We start from the raw sequence: 21387 nt of genomic DNA on the forward strand, positions 1-21387 counted from the left end.
ACTGAAGGAGAGCTGCAAAATTCCCATGGTGAATAAGTAACATGAGATTACTTTGAGTAACAGAGCAACTGAGTAACATCTGGAAATCCATGAAGAGAGACTGAAGCTAGCTTTCTCCAAAGGTTACTTGACTAGTAAGCAGATTTGAGGCAGCATTTGGAAAAAGGCATGGATCTATTCCCTTAAACAGTTTGCAGTGGTGGCAGCCCATTCTGAGTTGTTTCAGGAAGGCAAGGTAGAGCGATAATGTTGTCTTTTCCTCTTGGTGGGTATGTACCCCCAGACAATACTAATTATCTGTACTAAAAGTCTACCAGCAGTACAAGAGAGCTTTGTATTTCCAGCTTGTCCAGTTCTGTGATGAGAACAGACACATCGCCAGAGCTGGCTGGGCCCTGTAGGGAAGCTTAATTCTCTAGTTGCAGTTCTACCTGGAAAGATGCTTCTGTGTTCCCAGTTTGCCCAGTAGCAAAAGCCCTTTCTATTATCCTCAGCATTAGCATGAGCCCCAGGGCATGATTTATTAGAAAATAGCATGCTAAACTAAGCAGTTCTATGCAGCAATGGTGGGGTAGTTCCTTCCTGTTTTCTTAGTGACCCTTTTTGTCAAGTCATCAAGAGGAGTGTTTGAAAGCAACATGCTACGTTTTTGTTGGTCTTGTCAGGTGCTCAACCATGGAGCAAGTATGTCCCCTGACTGGAGCCAAAACAGATACTGTAGGACAAAAGTAGCTGTTCATTCCTGTCCTAGGAGCAACTCTTGCAAAACCAGCCTTCCTGTTCCTGTGGGCTGCTGCAGCCCTGGGGATCTCCTTGACTACAGCACAGTTCTGTCTATGCAGGTATTTTGCACTTCTAGACAGGAACTCACTTCAGTCCAGGAGCCTGTGATTGCTCAAGAGGATTTCCATGTTATGCTCCCATTGCTGTGAAACTTGTTTTTGAATGTTTTTAACCATTTTTACTGAGGAGTGCCAGATGCCTTAATCCGTCCTAATTTTGTACCTGCAGTTGCACAATCTCCTCTCAGAATGGAGCATTATGGGAAAAAGTACTTTTCTGGGAGCTTTTTGCAGTCTAGACTGGAAATCTGTTGCCAATACATGTGTTACACTGGGATTAGATGTTTCCAAGCAGTGGTCTTCAGTAGTCCATGTAGTTCTGCCTTTCTCATGATAACAGCTTCTTACTTTCAAACTGCTTTAATTGTGTTAAAATGGAGCTTTAATTGTGTGTTTGCTTTCCAGTGCAAGCAGCTTTTCTAATTGGCAGAGGTGTGTGCCCCTGAATAAGAAGGGGTATGATCACTGACCGTCTCTGTTATGGAGGAATGCTAATGTGTGTTCCACACACTGGGGTAACTTTAGTTGCTGATGAGGAGTTTAAGAGGAGCACGGAGGGATAACTTCAAAAAGCACAGCTATTAAGAGGAAAACACAGATGCAGTTGGGTAGCTCGCTCTTCCCGGTGGAGTTACTGCAGAGGGGATGCTAGGATTGGCACTGTGGTTGTTGCAGAGTAGTGTGGAATCAGTGTCCTTCTGGAGCAGCAGAAGAGATACTGTGTCTTGGTTTCTGTTTACCCTGTGAGCTAAAGAGTAAATGTCAACTGTCTGATTGTCTCTTGCACCCTGAGAATAAGAGTGACAGTGACAGCTTTGATGTGCGATAAATAGGTTGCTGTGATTTGCATTCAAGGTTTTAAGTTCTGATCTTGTGGGGGCAGGGCTGTGAAAGTAGATCATGGCATTTAATTTAAGACAGACACCTGCACCCACCTTTTTACTGAAGCCATACTGACTGGGAAGAAAATGGGGAGATACTCAGGTGACTTTTTCCAGTGCTTCGGAGGCCTTTAACCTCTTTGTCCTTAGGTAAGATACCAAGGAAAAAGAATAAAGAGCAGCAGTGAGTCTGGTTTTTGAGGCACACCCTATGTTTTCCAGACATTAATTTCTATTTCTACTTCTTGGAAAGTCACCTTTACTTCCTATGGGACTTGACACAGTATAATGGTGTTTAGCCACAAAATGACCTTTTGCACAGTTGTAGAATCAGTTTAAGAACTGAGAACCTATTTTAAGGTTTGTTGCTGGGTAACCCTTTGGGAGAATGAAAATCTATTTCTTGGCAGTGCTAGGTCTTGAAGATGTATTTTAAAAACAGTAGCTTTGAAATCCCTGGGTACTTGGTGAAACGATCTAATCCAGAGGTTTTGGAAAAGTACTTTTATACTTTGATTGTAACATAAGATCTTCTTGTGAGATTTTAGAAAGCTCTTGAGTGCATGCACAGGGGGAATGTGGTGTTAGCTGGAGGATGTGTGGTCAAACTCCAATTGAGTGTTCTGACCAGTGAGTAGTGATTTGGGAGGAGGGGACACAGAGGAACTCTCAGTTTAGATTGGGCTGTTCAGTATTTCATTAGTACACTGATGAAAGATGCAAATTATTATGAGGAAGTCCACTTGGGAAGTAGATACTTTTAACACTTCTCCCTTCTTTCCCAAAGGAAAGATCTACTTTCCACTGAGGCTGAGCTGTCTCCTAGGAGCATTGTCCTCCGCTCTCCATGTCAACTGCCAGAATATAGCTGTTCTTACCAAGTAGCATCCTAGATCCTAAGTGTGGCTGAAATAGCCTTTTCTAAAAAGCAAATAAAAAAGGCAGGGGTTGACAAGAGGCAGAATAAAGGATGGCACTGCAGGCTGTCTAACAAGATCAGCACTGTGAAATTGAATGCAACAGCCTTTGGACAGTCCTTGATTACAATTGTGTTGGCAATGGGAAGAAAGTTCTGACAGTGTATGTGCTTGATGGGACGTATCTGGTGAGAGGCTGTAACTCCTGTGTGCTGAGCAAATTGTATGGGGGTGGAGGAGAATGGAAAACAGGAAAATTAACAGAAGTTTGAAAAGAAGGGGCTGTGGAATCATTATACTGCCTCTTGTCCTGGTAGCTCCCTGCTGCCTGCTAAACATGGCTCTGCAGTGCCTGTTGCCTTACTACTGAGACAGTGGATTTTCTGTTGTTTCCTTCCCCTAAAAGACTTCAAATCCCATGTGGAGAAGATGGGGAAACAAACAAACAAAACCAGGACAGCTCTGGGTAAAGGAGGTACTGTTTCTGTCTTTACTATCAAAATGGCTTTGTAATACCTGCTGCTGATCTGTAGGCTTCCTAGATCATATGTGTTCAAGACACCATGTGTTCCTAGCAAACATGACCCAAGTGATCAAGTTTGGGTTTGGAGCTCTCCAATTTCTGTTTACATTGTTACCCCTGTAGTCCTTCCTGATTAAATGTGTGTGGTGTTCTCTGTAATTCTCTGTAATTCTCTGTATTGGTGTGAAAAAGAGAACAGTTAACAAAACAGTAACTGATAGGTCTAGTAAATGGACTCTTGATTTTTCTCTGAAACTTGTTTTATGGACACTAATTTATCAGCATCAAAATAACCTCCCTGCTGGTTTTTCCCACTAGTTCTCAGGCATAAGACATCTGTATCTGTTATTTAAGTGTTCTCAAGGATTCTGCATGCACAGTTGGGAGAGTTCCCAAGTGTGTCTCTCTGGGGAGCAACATTTCTGCTATTTTTAGCATGATTTCTTTGGGTCTTCAGTTTCCTTTGTGTGAGAAACTTCACTAACTGGCAAGAGGTTGAACTGTACAGTAAATGTATCTCAAAGTTACATGGGAAGCTTTCACTCCACTACAAAGAAACCTGTAAGTGCTGACTGGCCATTTTCACCAAACCCTCTGGTAGACTGAACTCCCTAAGCAGCTGAAGAGACATGATGGTGTACCCTGACATAGAGTTACTACACTTTGGAAACGGTTGGTGTAGGGCACTATCTGTCTACTGTTTATTTTTGCTGCGTTTGGGATCTTTGTTTGTGTCAACTGGTAAACTCCATCTGGCCATAATACTCGGTGGTTTATTGCCTCTCTACTGGACTACAATCCAGAGGGTGCGATGGAGAAATTTGAACATCTGCTGCAGGGAGAAAGAAAAAATGTATTAACTTGTGAATCATCTATTTAAATGAGGAAGAGAGTCTTTGCAGGGGGTAGAGAGACCTTGAATTGTATAGGGGACATGAAGGTAAGGGTGGATGATGGTCTAGAAATAGAAGTAGGGATGTTGAATCAGTTAGCGTGGGAAGTGTTTAGATGTAGACATGGTGACTGAGAGTGAGTGGAGTCAGTGGCCTGCACATCTGGCCTCCCCTTCAGCTGCCTTTCTAGAAGGGCACGGGGCTCCTGAAGGCCTTGTGCCATATCTACCAGCCTTGTGTGGATGTCTAGTGCCTCAGAACTAACTGAGCCTGAATTGGACCCTCTGTCTAGGGAGCCCCATGCAAGAGGTGCTTTCTTCATCTCCCTGAAAAAGTGACATGGGAACATGCATGGGGCCAGCTTTTAGGCTATGGGGTGCCCTATGTATTGAGGGATCTTGTGGATCCTGTGTCTGTCTTGAAAGTGTCCGATGATCTGCTTGTGAGCCAGCCTCTTCACAGAAATGGGGCTTGCTGACTCAGTGCCCAGGGCCTGTAGATACCTGGTTGAAGCCAGGCTTGATGGGCAGAACCCTAGTGAGGCCTGGGAAGGTGTGTGTAAGGCAGATTCAGCACCTGGATCTGTAGAGGGAGGGGAGTCTAGCTGAGAAACTGTACCTCAGCAGTGGTAGTAATGGTGAGGCCTCTGTCGAGAGAACACAGAGAAAAAGAATAGCATATCCTCTGCCCTCCCCTGGTTTAAGCTTTTGATATTATAAGCACTCTTACTGGAAAAAAGCAGATGGTGCTGCTGGGGTTTTTTCTTTTTTTTTTTTTTCCTAGGTTGAGGGGTTATTAGATAGGAGCACTGATACTGGTGAGGCGCTGGGATTTGGATGCTTGCTTCCTACCACATGTGTTAGTATGATGATGTGGGAGGCAGATCTGGGTCCAGCTATGTGATCTCGAGGGCTCCCCAGGGTGTTCTCAGCATTCCTCCCAGCTCTGGCCCCAGTTCTGCAGAAGCTGGGAATGCTCATGAATCTTTCCCCCTTTGTTCTCAGCAGAGTGCTTCCTGTGGCATTCAGGCATGCTGCAACAGCTTCCTCTACGGCATTCTTCCCTGGGGAGCATCTGAAATGCTCTTTTTCTGTGTAAGGAACTTCTTGAAACTGCTTTGTTCTTGCATGGTTTGGGAAAGATAATGATGTTTTTAGCTGACGGACTATACTTCTCCTACTGTCTTGGTTGCTCCTGCTTAATGCTTCCCTTCCAAAGTGTGAGTCAGAAGAAGGAGGTTGTGAAATCTTTCTGCTAGATTAGTGTTGATACATATGTATTCTGTGTTGACCAGAGTAGTGGAAGGGATTTTTATGTTCTAGGGAATTATGAACTTAAATCAGTCTTTTCTTTAAACAATTACTTGTCTTTTGGAATAATCTGGCTCTCCCGCTTCATCCTGTTTCTCAGAATATCACAGAATTGAGCTATTATAATGAGATTTTATAATGTAAAGTTACCATTTCATTCTGATAAGTCTTCTGTCTCTCCTGGTGAATATAAGATGTTTCTACAGCTCTTGAAACCAAATTTGAAATGTCATGCTGGATTGACAATTCAGACAAAAGGGAGCAAGTAGTAATGTAGCAAATACTATTACTATCCACTAACACTTTTACTTAAATATCACTGAAATGTACAAAAACTGTCCTTGCAGGTAAATGCTTAAAAAAACCCCAAGAACCCAAACCACAAAATGACAAAATCAACAGACAAAACAACAACAACAAAATCCAAACAAAAATGACACACCCCCCAAACCCCCAACTAACCACACCAGCTCTGTTATGGAGCTAGGTAGTTGAAACAGGAGTTAAAATTATTGTCTAATGTGAGGGAATGCTGGAGCTTAGCAGGAATTTTATCATGCATGTTTGATGGAAGATGGCTGTGAGGAGGAGTGGTAGGACTTTAAGAAGGAGGATGCAAAACTGTAAGAGGCTGAAGAGGGACTTGAAATTTCTCCAGCTTGATGCTATAAATGCTGGCTGGAAAGTGCATAGGACAACAAGCAATGAAAATAGCTTCATGTTGTTTTGTTTCTTGTGGTATTCAAGGAAATGGGTTTTGTACAGCATCTGCAAGTCAACTGAGTTTTCTTGAAGAACCTGGCCTGCAGCAGTCTCTTCTTTTCAATAAGGCAGTGTCCTAGACCCCAAGGTCTGGCTGGCAGGAGATTATAATAGTGTCATTCAGGATTGGCCTGTCAAAGTCAAGAGCGATCCAGGTAAAATGATGTTGTCAAGGTGTGATTCTGGGTACTTCATGCAGCCAAAACTCAATGAAGCATTTTCACACTGTTATTACTCTTAGACATAGGTTGCCCTGAGAAATACTTTCGCTGGTTTAGCGAGAACTGCTCTGATATGACTGATGATGCTGTATTGATAAGATGAAGCTGAAGGAAGCCACTTGAGAGAGCTGAGCAAATAAATGCCTCAGAACAGTAAGTGAAACCTAATGAAATGTCACATAATATAAAAATTCAGCTGACATAAAAGGAGCCTTGCTGAGTTAAAACCAGACAGTAACATTGCAAGATGGTAATGCAGCATATGCATCCCTAGCTATGTGTTAGTCCTGTTTATGGCAATAAAGGTTGAAGTAAATTCCTGGCCAAAGACACCTGTGTGGAAGAACTACTGAACTGTGAAATCCTGCATCTGGGTGGGTGTTCTTTGTGTAGAAAAAGACGACACTAATAATAAAGCAGTCTAATTAATCTGTAAGTCTTTGTCATTGAAATTAATTGCATTGGTGACAAGAACCCATAAGTCATCGCACTGGGCTCTCCAGTCTGCCTGAAACCATATATTCACAAAGGCAGGTAGGAAAGCTCTCTGAAGAGGGAAGCTGAGGCAGGGAGGCAAAACCTCAGGTGGTAGAGCACGTCTCTAGGCAGAGGTCCCTTGTGCCTAGGCCTTAGTCCAGCCGCTGAGCTGCAGTGTCTCCTGCTTCAAAATGTCAGCCTCTGGTTTAAGAATCTATAACTTCTAAGTCAGCGATGGGATGTGTTTTGGCTGGCTCTGTGGCAGTAGGTAGGAGCTGGAGTTGCGTGTCTCCAAGGCTTTTGAGCATCTGTCAGGCCAACTGTGCTCCAAAAACACCAGGAAAGGAGCAAAAGCAGCCCCCTAAGAAAGTGTTATGAGAGTGTTTGCTTTCTTCTTTTTTTAAGCTTTTAACTTGGTATTTGAATTGTTACAGAACAAAGAACCTGTCTAGGTTACCAGGAAATATAAATAAGTAGTCTTGTATTTCTTGTTGCTCAAAAGCAGTGAAGTACAGAGAGGCAGGACTGAAGTTTAAAAGTCCTTGAGGAGATCTGGTCTCTTTGCTGAAGATTTTGTTTTGAAAATAGTTATACTGTGGAGTTTTGGGTTGTATAATGTCTTTTTATGTCAAACTAAAGGAATGGTATTTCATCTCATATGGTTTTGTCAGGCATCTAGGGCTACAAGTGGGTTCCATCTTGGCAGTTTCTACCTCGAACCTTTTTTTATGTGCTTTTTCAGCTGGATATTTTGACTTGCCTGTGCTTTGATTCCAATGGCTGTCGTGAAAGTGTCAAAGGGCAAGTAGTATTTCAAAGGGTGAGAACTCCTTCTACACATCTTTCCTGAACACTTTTCTTGCCAGCTGTGGAAAGGGACTGGTTTTTGAACAGCTTCCCAATCCTGGCTTGTTTCAGTTCAGCTTTGTTTACTCCATGGGTGTTTGGGATGAGGAGCTAGAAAGACAGAAAGGAAGATTCCGTGTTTGCTGCTGGGTATGCTTTTGACAATTTGCCAATACATCTTGTTAGGCAATTTGCTTATTCATATCCATAGGGTTGCTTAGAGCTGTTGGTAGGTACTGGGAAAATGGAGGTATAAAAACAAACACGTGGAAGGTGTTACATCTATACAATGAGGCAGTCTTCTCAAAGGAGGTGGCTGAAAATCTGAATTCTGTTATACGCTGCATTTGTGAGGATTATACTAACTTGCCATTTGCTTTCCATGGGCCAGTTGATCTCCAGCAGAATCTGAGTGGGTGGAACATGTGGGACTCTGCCTGTTCTGCCAGAACTGATGGTGTCTTCTGTGACTGGTAAATCGAAGTAGTAGTAGCAGCAGCATCCCACCTGACCTTGATCCCTCTTGCTAGTCACGCTCCAGTCACAAAGCAAGTTTACTGATAGCTTCACTGGGTTACCTCCCTTCTTTCCAAAAACCACTTTCCAGTTACTTGCATTGCCATTACATAGAGGAGACCACGTGCTGTGTAACTGTTAAGTTTCAGTGCAGGTTATACAGGGTCTGACACTGCCTTTCCTGCTGTCACCTCGCTCACTCTTAAATTACCCAGCACTGTTAGTGTTAGGCAATTTAAAAAGGTGTATTGTCGCTAGCTCTTCTCAGTAGAAGAAACTTCATACTCTGCTTTGAAGCTTAGTTCTTCACTCTGTGTGTCTTAGAGCTTTTGAATTATTAGAGTCTGGATTGAGTCTGCATCAGCTAATCAGGACAAGAAAATGTAGCTGAGAATGAACTTGCAGCAGAACTGGAAGTCTCTAAGACTTTGTGGTCTGTGGGAAAGCTAGGTTTGCCATGTGGAATACTTGTGTCACTCTGTAGTCTGAGATGCCTCCCACTCTGAATAGGATGACTTGAGTGTTCAAGTGGAGCTATTTTTGTTTTCCTGACGGACTCTGCAGAGAAGTTGCCTGCGATGCTGAGCTCCTATAAAAAGCCATCAGAAAAGATGACAATATTTACGGCTAACCCAACCACATCTAGAGTAAAAATATGAAGTGTGCTTAAGAGAGGCTTTCCAGCGAGACAGGACTAATAACTCTTTGCATTTCTGCCCAGCCAGTGGTAAATTATTTGAATGCTTGTTCTGACAAGTCCCATGACAGAGATGAGTCATTCTTAAAGGACAAACAAATCTGCCTAGATATTAGATTCTGATTTGTTCGGTGGTTCTGAACAGAGCCAAAGGTCAGAAGAGAAATTACATGGCAGGATGAAAAAGTGTTCTCCAGTGTGTGCTGATGTGTCAGGTTCAGGGTTACTGTCCTTGCCCACCTTTCCCTAGCAAAGCTGTCCATAGACATACTGCAGAGGGAAACTTCAGTAACCTAGGGCTTTAAGCTTCCCAGTTTGGTTTCCACACAGATGAAAGTGGAACAACGTGTAACACAAAGCGACCTCCTGTGTGCATGCTGTTACTAGATCAGCCTTGGCCAAACTTCCAAATTAGTACTTTTTGGATAGGCTGAGTCAGAGGCAACAGCTGCTGCTGCTGAAAGTATGAAAAATGAATTGCTGCGAAAGGCTCATTAGTGAATGAAGGAGGCCGTCCAGGGCAGAGCTTTAAAGTGACTTGGCTAGTGTAGGGATCTTTCCATGCACATGTAAGAAGACAGGGCTCCTTTCTAAACTAACATTCTTACGTCAGAGATTCTCATGTCCCCTCAGAGTTTAGGACTGCCTCTTGAGCAGATTCATGACTTCGCAGTCATCTGTGTCAAGCCTCAGAATAAACCATAGCAGAACTGGGGTTAGAAGCTAGGCACCAGCTGGCCTCTTGGGGAAGGAGGAGCCGGTTGTTGTGGAGGTTGATGGCTCTGAGTTTCACCTCACAGTAGGAGGAGAGCAATGAGCTCCTACTGCTGTTAGTGTTATAAGCCAGGCGAGATGCGTCATCCAGAGCTTGAGTGGCTGTGCTGGAGCCCATGACAGACGTATTTTGGAAAAATGCCATAGCAAGAACTTTTAAGGCCTTATTGGAGAAAGGAACTTGATTACCATACTAGGCTGAAGTTTAGGGAGTGGAATTGTTTTGTAGTCATACGGAAATCCACAAGCAAGTTAAGCCTCCTGAGGCACTACTAAATTGCAGGCCTTTTGTCGCTTGCTGGTAGAGATGAGTTTTGCCCTGCTGTATCTTGAAGGTATGTTTCCCCTATGTCCTCACCTGGCATCAATAGAGGGACTGTTACATATTTCAGTCAGGACTTAGACTAGTCAGTGCAAATTGGTCAGCTCTGTCCTGTCAAAACCTAGTGCCCAAAATTGACATAAACATCTCATAGATATGCTTTTTCCTATTGCGTCTCATTGTTTTTGATGAAGAGCCAGATGGTTTTCCTGAGGCCAGAGCCCAATAGTGTGTGTCAGGCTTTTATCCTAAAAAGACAGCCTTGGGGTATTACTATATCCAAATTGAAAAACCACCTAGGAACAGCCAAGGAAACAGCAGGGTAAATGTGTGGGTTACTTCTGAATTGAGACCATTTTTAGTTTCGTAGGTTTCTGGAGAGAGGTTAGCAGGGACAAAATGAGAAATCAAAGCTGTGTGGAGAGTGAAGTTTAAAATTAGCACCAGTAATCGAGGATAGTGGATGTTATTTGAGTTTAAATGCCATGATAATACCTTTTCTACTAACCTGCCTCTACACAGTAGGTGCTCTAAATTCCTGCGCGGCTGTCTGTTCCTTATTTGTAAGAATATCAAATTATTTTGACAATTCTTTCTTATCTTTTTAAATAATCTCCTCCGTGTTGCAATACAAAGTAAGACTTTAAAATTGGATCAGCTGCCAGTGAGAGGAAGACAGGCCCCTTGATGAGCGTTAGCTGCAAATGCTTTTGGACCCTTTAAATTTCTAAGTAACTTGAGTTTCAGACTAAAACCCATATGCAGCTTTCTTAGGGGGACTCTCTTAATCCAACTTTTGAAGGTAGTGGTGGGGAAACTCACGAAACCAGCTGGGTGCTACTTAGAACAGTGGCTTTGGGTTCAAAAGCAGAATCCAGGACCCTGCTGATTATACAGTGTTGTTACAGTACTTGCTTAATTTCCTTCTCCGAACATGTGGAAGTACTTATGGGGTGGATGGAAGAAGGCATGGGGAGCATGAAAGAAGCCTTGCAAAACGAAAGCAAATGAAACACATGCCACTTGGAAAACTGGGCTGCGCCCGTGAGGGAGAGCAGGTTTCTGTATTAAACTGGCTGTTCTGGAACCACTGTACCACTGGCTCCAACTGCAGCCCAGATGTCCTGGCAATATGGGATGCTGTAAAGTACTAGTCAGCTATTCCTCATCCTTACTGGTCCTGAGCAAGCTGCGTGAGCTTCCACAGGCATCACCAACAGCAATTTTTATTTATTTATTTGTGTGTGCACACACAACAATAGCATTGCTTTATCAGAAGATCTTAAAAGCACTTCTGCAGTTGTTCCCAGTTTGTTTCCCACTCCTTGTTAACGTTTCCGGAACTAATTTATCAGCCCTGGCTTTGTTTAAAAGCACCAGGTTTTTGCCTTATGATTTGGTATTATCCTGATGTCCAGAATTCCCAGTGCGGATGAGAGCCCCGCTGCAGCCAGCCCTGTGCAAACATAACGCAGAGCCAAGTCTGAAAAACTTGGCAGCATTCGTCTCAGAGCCTGTCAGGCTGAATCATTTGGGACTGTATCTGAGGGGGAGTGCATTGCAAGTGGGCCTATTACAGGGAAAAATAATACAGTTATCATAGTGAGTAGCGCTCTCCTAGGGAGACAGGTCTGCTGCTGGAGTGCAGTTGTGTGTTGGTTGCTGCTTTTCTGTCACAGGAATCTTCCTTTCACAGATGTGGTTTTTGTTAGCCCTGGATTTTGTGTCTTGGTTTTCGCTGCCTAGCACACAGCAAAGTCTGTGCTCCTGTTTTGGAGGGGGAAAGGAACTTGAAAGGCCTAAGACTTGCCTTTCTGCTAAAATTTCAGTGAGAGAGGGAGCTGTCTAACTGAAGTGAAGCTTTCTGAGGGGCAGAGAGAAGTACATTTTATATCAAGACAATCTATAGCACTCTAGAAATACCAATAGCAGCTTCATATAGGCTAAACATTTTGACTCTTGTAGAATGTAAATAGAATTTGCATTTTAGAGTAGGCTTTGATGCTAATAGCTTTGTTTTTAGGAGAGAGATAAGCCATGGGGGGGGGGGGGGAATCATATTTCTAATAGAAAGACAGACAAGACCCATAATTAATGTTGCACTAGCAGGCTTCCTCCATGGTTGGCTAATCACAGCTGAGTGTTAATAAGCATAGAGTTTTTTTAAATACTGTTGTAACATGTTAATTAAGATAATTCGGCTCCATGTGTCTCTTGAGTTACCAGATGGTGACTGCATTGGTGGAAGACTGCAATTAGAGTCTTTTCTTTCTTGCTTTTTCTTCTCCTGCCCTAAAAAAAAAAAAAAAAAAAAAAAAGAGAGAGAGAGACAAGAAAAAAGAAAAAGGCAGCTTTGGTGTGTGTGGGGTGGCTGTGTGAGGGGTGCCTGTTACTGTACACAGTATAAGTGCTTGTGTCTAATTATATAAATGCACCGCTATATGATTATATATACAAATCCCTTTGCTTTGGTTTCTTCTCATTTACCCACATTATGACATAAAGAAAAATAAGCCTCCTCTTCAGAGTATGCCCTTGCCAGGGAAACTGTAATTTCCCTGTAAAAGCTCCAGCCCTGCTCAGTTTGCTCGTCTGTCATTGGCTTCAGAGTAAGCAGCATCTGGAGCCAGTAAAGACAGAGAGCTTCTTTTTCAGTGGACTTTTGCTTCTGCTTAATACATAGAGCCCAAAAGAGGGTTATGTTTTTCAGTGTGTTTTTAGGAAAGCTTAAAAATATTTCAGAGGCAGGGTCGGTGAGAAGTGTATGCACTCACAATGGAGGCCTTTTATTGACTTCTGCCTCCTGTAAGTAACATATAAAGAGGTCCTTTAGCCTCAGCTGTTGTGATTGGGCCCCAGCAGCAGCTGCCGTCTCGGGTTTGTCCCTCTGGGAAATGACCCATCTGCTCATGTGCTAGGAGAAGCAAGAGTGCTGAAAAGGAGAAGGTTCAAAATCTGTTCTCCATGTTCCAGTCTGCATCTCCACCCCAGAAATTACAGACCAGTGGAAAACCTGGGCATCTGATAATCTCTCTTTCACGGTGTGAATGCCATGTCTGGCTAGAAACTCACTGAGTTCTCAACTATTTCCAACTGGCAGAGGACAGCTTCAGTATGGGTCCCTTTTCAGATGTTATATCTGCAGTTGCTGTATTTGTATAGTTAAAACTTGCAGGTTAGCACACTTGTGGGCAATAAGCAAGAAAAACCCAAACCCCCCTAACACCTTGATCTACCTGAAAGGGGAGCAGACCGTGCTTCACCTCCACTGGGAAGGACCAACCTGTCCTCTAGGGACAAGTCTTTCTAATGACTGCAGGAGACATTTGTGTTCGGCTAAAAAATGTCCCCCGAAATGTCCCTAAGATGTTGGATGTTGGGAGAGGGTAAAGTCTCTGGTACGATTCCCAGAGCAGATCATTGCTGTGCTTCTCATAGCCAGCCTGCCAAGAGAAACCTCGGTCTAAAGCATGTGGCTCTTCGTGTTCAGCACAGACCTGCTGTTACAAGCAGTGACCTTTATCTGTGGAATACTTGAGCCTTTTCCTAGGCTAATATTAGTATTAATCCAAACACTTGGACTGGGGGGGATGATGGAGGAGCAGAGGGTGCATAGTGGGAAGCTGCTGTGCTGAAAGCTTCTGGGTGCATCCAGGCAAACATCACTGGTTGGAAACCTGAAGGTATTTAGCACTCAAAAATGCAGCTGGCACTCTGACTAGCTGGGGCACGTGGGGCAAGGTGACTACTTTTGTATCTACCAGTAAAATACATCCCCCTGTCATTGCTTTCTCAACAGGAAGGAAAGTGTGGGTGAGGAAGAGGCAGAACTGTTGATCAAAGCCTATCTAGGTGCTTTTTCTCTGCAGACCAGCTGCCTGACAAGGGGTTTTTGCTTTGGTAAAAGATGGTGTTTAGTTGATGTAGCTAGTCTAAAAAGGGTATGAAATTTAACAGACTTGCTTTTTACGAAAACCAAACTGATGTGGAGGGAGGGGCTTCTGAAAGGGGCTTCTGCTTTTCATGGGCTGGTTTGTGCGCACAAATGAAAACAGGAAAACAGAGGATGTTGCCTATCTGGATTTCACACTGAAAGCAAAGCTGGCTGACTTCTCCCCCCATAGTCTCCCTCTTTGCAGAAGACTCCTGGAGCCAAATACCAGTCTTGCCTCAGGCAGAAGGAAGTGTTATGTGTGACTCGAGGCCCTGGTTTAAGAGGAAAAAATCCTGACCCAAAGAGGAGCTTGTGGAATTTTTTTGGTGTCACTGCAGCTATGCTGGTCTTCCCCTGCTCCCCTAGAGAGTGATGCAGCAGGAGGCTTGAGTTAGAGGGGCCTGATAGGTAGCTGTATGCTCTTTCAATCAAATGGGGGGGGATGTATTTTTTTTTTCCTCCCCTCCTTGAGGCAGCAAACCACCTTTAGGCCAGACTCTTCAGGGCATAGGGGGTGAAGTTCTTGTGAGAAAAGGAGCTAACTTGGACAGTGAATTTCCTGTCTGTTAGTTGAGAAGGGGTTATAAAAAAAGTGCTTGCTCTTGAAAATGGCATGTATGCCAGTTTTATGTGTGCCTTTAGTTTTGGTGCTGCTTTTCTAGTTTTTTTTTCTCTCAGTAGGTATCATAGTGGGGTTTGAATTAATCATATGCTAGGTAGGGATCTGCCCTACACTACCAAATGTGGGAGGGTTTGAGACAGCCTCTTCTCTAGGAGGAAAAGCTAAGTTTAAAAACAAAACAAAACTAGTTTACTTGCATGAAAACCTGGACAGTATGTTCTGTTAGGTGTAAGCTGAGGCACTGTAGTCTGTCTGCAGCACTGGGAGGCCGATGTGTCGCCTTCGTTGCTCAAGAAGCTGCTAAGTGAGCCTGGCAACTCCGGCTGGTTACCCTGCTGCTGTGGCGAAGGACAGTGGTGACACTATTATCTGGTTGGGTCACATTCGTGCTTCTGAGTACTGGTGACAGAGGTTGGGAGTATATCTGAATAGAAGAGATCCAAGAACTGGGCTAAGGGAGGGGTAGTTTTCTTATTGGCTTATTGAACAACCCGGAGATTAGTGGAGAGGTTGGGTAGGTCCGTGCTGGCAAGAACTGAAACTCTGCAGAGAGAAAACAATGTCTCTGTGCTATTAGCAAATATGACCAGAGCTCTTGCTAGCAAATCTGTTCAGTTGCTTCCTAAGGTGAAACTGATGTTCAGCGTCACCCCTGAGTGGGATCCGTGGGCAGCCCTCTGCTGGAATTGCCAGACCCTCTATAAGCCAAAGTGAGCATTACTGCTGGTCTCTGACTTGCTCTTCTAGCCTGCTGGCTGCATCAGCCTGTCACATTTTTATTTTATATATGTGAAAAAGCATTGTGTTTAAAAAAAAAAAAAAAAAAAAAAAAGAGAGAGAGAAAGAAGTCCTGTGTATGAATTTACAGACAAATTTACAGACAAACAGCAACTGGCAAAAAAAAAAAAATCCTATTGCTGTAAGCCTGTACAGGGCACTAACTGGAGAGAAATGGAGAACTTGGCTCTTTTCAGCATGGCATTAATTAAACCTGAACCTCAGGTCTGAGACACTGAAAAGGCATCTGAAGCCTTCTGCAGACGCTGTGCAGCTGGTGTTTCAGACCACCCATTTAGCTGTAGCAGGACCTAGGTTGAAGAGGAGAGTAGAGAGTGAGGATTACTCTCAAGGGTGCCTTAAGAGAGTTTGGGGCTTTTTGAAGGTCCTTGCCAGAAGTCAGTAATAGCTTTTGCAGTTCCCTCTGTTGTACTGAAGTGATGCACACACATGAATTGTCCAAGTTAAAAATCAGAGGCCTTCACAGCAGGGACAAGTAGCTGGAAGATGGGGATATCTTGTGTTTATTTTGGATGCTTTTCTAGATGTGCTGTTCCTATGGCTAGTGGCAAGTCCTGGCTGAGAGAATAAAGGTGGTGGTGTTTTGGAGAATTGGAGACTTGGACAGAGAAGTGCTCCTGGACACAGAGGAATGTGCTTGGAAGCACAACTTGGAAGACAGTAAATAGGCAAAAGCAGTGACCATGACCAGGAGGGAACTTCCTGTGTGACAGGAAGTAGGAAGAGAGACATAAAGATATCCTTTAAGGCAAGACAACTTTTTTTTAAGCTGCTCCACAAAAATCCTACTGTACGGGAGTCAAGGTAGCACAAGAAAGTTAGGATGAGTCTTCAGAGGGAACAGCATGAAGGAAGTAGTATGGCTTCTGGGGCAATTTAACTGGGTGTTTGTCGAGTTCTTCACAAAGATGTTTGCTCACCAGGCAGGACCTGCTGGCCTGAGACAATCTCTACAGGTTTAACCAGACTAGCCAGGGGAGTGTTCATCTTGTTAGATCAGGAGGGTGGGTTTTGTTTGTAGGATGTTTTTCCTTTGTGAGTCTTGATGATACCAGTTAAATGGATGAATCTTGCAGATGAGGAAAGAGAAGTACTGAGCTTAGGATCTTCCATTTCCAGTCTTCCGCATCCCACAAAAGTAGTGGTATGTCTGAAATGCCAGGAGGTGTTCAGGGGATCCAGTGGAGCAGTCGTCTACCCAAATTGCTTCCAAAATGCTTCAGCACTGACATGTAAGATTCCTCTGAGCTGCTTTGAGGATGGTCAAACATGCCAGAGCACTTGTGTAGCCAGTGAGGAATTTACCTGAGGCTCAGTCCAACTTCCTCTTGAAGTTGCTGGGGTTTGGGCCTGACTCATATAAACAGCAACTTTAATTTTTCAAAACTGTTCCCATCTTAGCTTTAGTGACCTTTTTGCCTTGCTGTGGAGAAGCAGAAGAAATGTCACTGGATGTTCAGTGCAAAACATCCCTTTGCTAAGCAATGCTACATCCATCTGTCCACCCACATAAGGTGAGCCATGCAATGGTTTGTTCTCCCTCAGTTGCAAACCTACAGTTACGCACTCTAGCAGATGATGATTAGTAGTTGTCTTGTTCTGTTTTTTTTCTTTTTCTTATAAGAATGCATTCAGCGAAGGAGGATTTGGTTTTCACTTCTGTGTGGTCACACTGCCCAGAAAAAGAGGTGAAATATAGTTCAGGTGCTTGGTGCAGAGAAAGACTTCTGCTAGGATCCCGGAGTCTTATTCGTTGAAAAAAAGAATCACGCAGTGCCCAGCATCAGGTCGGTGTTTGGGACCACATCTCAGCTTCAGCTCAGCCAGGACATGGAAGATCCATTTCATCCTTTGGTAATTAGGTTAATCAATTTGGCCAGCTGACATCTCTTACAGTCTCTAGAAGCCGCGTTCCAACCCCTCAAGGCTGTCTGTGAATTGGGTAGAAGAGAAAGCAAGTGGAGCTTGCTACTACTAGTGGAGCCATGGGAAGGGGAGCTGATGAAGGTACAATGTGATGACGATTGTGGTTGCAACAAAAAAGAGATTCCTTAGTGTTGTGCTGCTTATTGTCAAGTTGGTAACAGCTATTCAAAGAACATAAGAGCAGTTAGCCCTCCTGGAGGGAGAACAGTATTTTCTCATGTGACCTAGACACAGAAAAATATGGTACTTACAGGTGATTCGATGGGAAACTGCGTGGAGGTGCATACTGGCTTAGTATTTTTTCATTTATGTCTATATATTAAATACCTAGTAGTTTGGAATGACGCTTGCCAGAACTCCAGTGCGTAATTTCATTCCTGCCTGTCCAGCTGGAGATGACAGTTTCTTTACCTCTGCACAGAGTTCAGTGATGTTCAAAATGTTTGGACTTCTCACCAGTTGTTACCTCCTTCCTGTTTTCCAGCAGTGTATGCTGGCAGAGAACCAGCTCTCTCAGGAGATGTCATAAACTTCAGTACCTCTTAGAAACAAGACCTTTGGGAGTAGAGGTCTGCCCCCTTCACACACAGTGCTGCAATGTTCAAAACCACTGTTTCTGTACATGTGCATCCTCAAAGCTTGATGAATATCAAGATGCTGGGAATAGCTTTGCAAGCCTAGGATGTCGGTAACCCCCTAGGAAGTTGATAACTTCTGTAACTTGGCGCTCTTTCTCTTCCCTGCCTGGTGTGAATGTTTGTTTTAAGATGTCTCTAAGCTTGGGATACTTCCAGGAATATGTGTTTCAGGGAGGGAGTTGAAATTCCTGCGTGTTCCTTTGTATTTCAAATATAACCCAGTGTCATTGTGAGTCTAGGTTGATGCTATTGGGAAGGGGGTCGATTGTTAACAATATATGTATTTAGCATCCCACAAATTTAAATGAACTTTTGTAACCTTTTGGGAACCTTCAGTGTATTCACCATCTGCCACACACCTTTGAAACCTGGAAGGAGTAAAACTTGGGGGGGGTGTCTGGGTTTTGCTGTGTCCCTTGAAATCTGCTCAGCTTTAATTGGGGCTGAAATACTTGAAAAACCCTTCTCCGTGGTTTAGCTCACATGCCTCAGAAAGCATCAGTATGCCAAAGTAATATCCAAACAGCAATGCTATAGTCTGGGGCTGGGCTACACCGCAGCATGCAAACACTGCTGAGGATTAAACTCAAGCAGCCCCCTTGGGAAGCATCAGCTGGAGGGAGAGCTGGGCCAGGCTGTTCCCTGCTCCCAAACCCAGTACCAAACCGTCACGGCACAACCACAGGCTGTCTCATGGCATAGTTCATGCAGGCAGCAGTTCCCATCCGTCTGCACCTTCTGGCTACAAAGTGTAGCCAGGAGCGGGCTCATCTGGGCATGTGTTCTGACAGCCCTTGGCACCCAGCTCTTCTGCCCATGGCGTGTCAGTCTGGGTTTATTCTGTTGAAGGTGGTAAATGGGCTGCTCTGCCTGGTTCTGTATTGCCAGGGGCATACCAGTGCTGCAAGCTCGGGGCATAAGCTTTGCCGCTGTTCTGCGAGATAAAGGGTTGTGCAGAATCAGAGTCTGCCTTTTCTTCTGTTAGCCCCAGTTTTGAGCACATAAACAGAGGCAATTGAAGAAACCCATTATGGAGCGTGTGAAAGCTGAGGGTAATGAAAACCTAGGAGCAGGTCTCTGCAGTGGAAAACTACATTGCCTGTCCTGAGCTTTCCCGAGCTTTCCTGGTGCCTGTGTTACGGTGGGCTGGGCCCTGGTTTGCAGAGGTGCTGAGCTCTGTCAGAGATGCCAGGGAAAGGGAGCTGGTCCAGCAAGGAGCAGAGATGTTTGTGTTTGTGTTTGACTTCCTCAGTTTTTCAGGCACCACCAGTCCATCATGTTCCCCACCCAACCCTTGCCTGGGCCACCTCCAGCAATCTTTAAAGCCATCAGTACTGTCTAGTAGCCCCCTCAAAAGCTGCAGGCTCTGAGATGCTCTGTTCCCCTGATGCTGCCTTGTGAAGGACAGTTCAGGTGGTCTTCCAGGGGAGCTGGTGTTGCCCAGAGATGCTAATTCAGGCGGAGGGTGTTGATGTTCTCGCTGTCTCATCCAGATCTTTTTTTTTTTAATCTGTTCCCCCAGCACATAAACAATGTTCTTCCATCATAGTGAAGGTGACATTTTAAAATACTTGTGACGCTCCTGGATGCTGTGATGATAAATGACCTAAGGAAGTAGGTGGGGGAAAAAGGGGAGGTGACTAATTCTGCAGTCTCTTCTCTGTGTGAAGAGAACAAGTCATGTGCAACTGACTGAGCACGCTTATCAGCTGCTGCTTGCCTTTCGTGTGCCTAGTGGTCTGTGGAGGTGAGAAGGAAACCAATCTGTAGTTTCATAGCTGTGCATCTCCCCCTGAAGCCCTTTTCGAGGAGGCCAAGTCAGGGTTCTGTAGGTGACTGGTGCGGTGGTGTTTCCAAGCCTTTGAGAGCGCTATTGCAATGTAAATGAGTGCTTGTTTCTTGTTAGCTGGCTGGCTTTTAACTCAGAAACCTCATCAGTCTGAGTGGCCCTTTACAATAGAAGGGGAACCAAACAGTGAGCTGCTGCCTGGTCCAAAAGGGCTCCTGGCACAATGGCCACGTGTAGGTATGGCTCAGAAGGGGAACAGAAGGAGCAAGCTCTGTTTGCTGCAATCAGTTAGCAGAAAGATGCTGTCCGTGGCTCCCAAGCAATTCCAGGTACCTCCTGTGGCATAAAAAGGTGTAGGGAAGTTGTCCTCTCTCTGCTCCTGAGTTTCAGCAGCTGCTGTGGCAACAGTAGCTTTTCCCCACAGCTCTCTACTGTTGCCTAGAGAGGTTTGTGTTAAACCGCTGAGAATATTTCTAGCGCTCAAATGGGTCCTCATGATTTAGCAAGAAACCCCTCTCCTGAGCTGCGGATGAAGCAGGGCACTTGCTGATGTACCGTGAATCCATCGCTTCAGCTGATCCCAGCTGACCCTAAGTATTGGACAGGCTTAAAGTGAAGTAGGTTTTAGCCTCATAAGATGAAGGGTTAAAACACTGGTTACAAAATGGGAAATTATTGCAGAAAGGAAAAATAAACACAGAAGAGGCAACAGCTAAACTCATGAGGCACAGGATAGTGGCTTCTCTGAAGCTTATTTAAGAATAAATCTCCTCAAGAACAAAGTCTTACTGAAAAGCTGCTGATTAGACCCCTGTTAACCTTTTCTCTCACGAAGTAAATTGAATTGCAGTTATAAAACTGGCAGAACTCATACCAGGGGTTTTTTGGCTTCACTCAGCAGTTCATCTCTGGGTTTACTGGCATTTACAAGGCACTACCTATGATGCATTCACACATGTGATTAGGCTCGAGGGTCACTTGCACTGCAGCAATGTAGCAAATTTTTCCACAGTGGAATGAATCTCTAAAGTTTTATTTTGTTTCTGAAATCTTGCCCAAAATCCAGTTACTTGAACTTTGCCCATCTTTTTCTTGCTGTTTGTCTCACAGTAAGTGGGACACTTAGAGGCAGAATGTGGAAATGCGTGCTCCAGGGTTTAAGGGCAGGCCTGGATCACCAGGCTGTGATGGAGTAGGGTGGAGGGGCTGGCTGGTTTTCCATGCCCCAAAAGTAGCTGAAGAGGGATCTCCGATGTATTTTGGTTTTTGAAGTTTGAGAAGCTGATGTGTATTTAAAGGGAAGAATCTGGATTTCTCCCTCTTTTCAGCCAGGCAGATAACATGGCGTCAGCAGGGGTGTTGGGACTGTTCTGGAGGGTCACTGTGACCTGCCAGAGGAGAAGAAATTCTAAGCAATACAAATACCCTATTTTCAGTGCAGCATCCTCATTTGTGGTTTGTTGTTTTTATTTGAATGGCTATTGAAAATTTTACAAGAACATTTCTGGCTTGTGCTATGTCTATACCCATTAATCAGGACAGGGTTGGTGCAAGGAGGGATATAAAGTGCCTTCAGCACTCCAGACTTCACATAGGTAAACAAAGGGTTGTTTTAGAAATGTCTTTGTAATATAACTAATTCCTTTTTTAAAACAAATTAGAATATTTGGTCCTGCTGCAGCAAAGCTATGTTCCCCTA

General features: G+C 44.2%; 1 protein-coding gene across 1 annotated transcript in view; it reads left to right on the forward strand.

The window, feature by feature from the left end:
* SUSD6 (sushi domain containing 6) overlaps positions 1 to 21387 on the forward strand; it is an 80143-nt gene that overhangs the window by 45267 nt on the left and 13489 nt on the right. The window lies entirely within an intron of this gene.

The sequence above is a fragment of the Leptosomus discolor genome, chromosome 3 (genome assembly GCF_034619465.1).
Source record: "Leptosomus discolor isolate bLepDis1 chromosome 3, bLepDis1.hap2, whole genome shotgun sequence".
Lineage (NCBI taxonomy): Eukaryota > Metazoa > Chordata > Aves > Leptosomiformes > Leptosomidae > Leptosomus > Leptosomus discolor.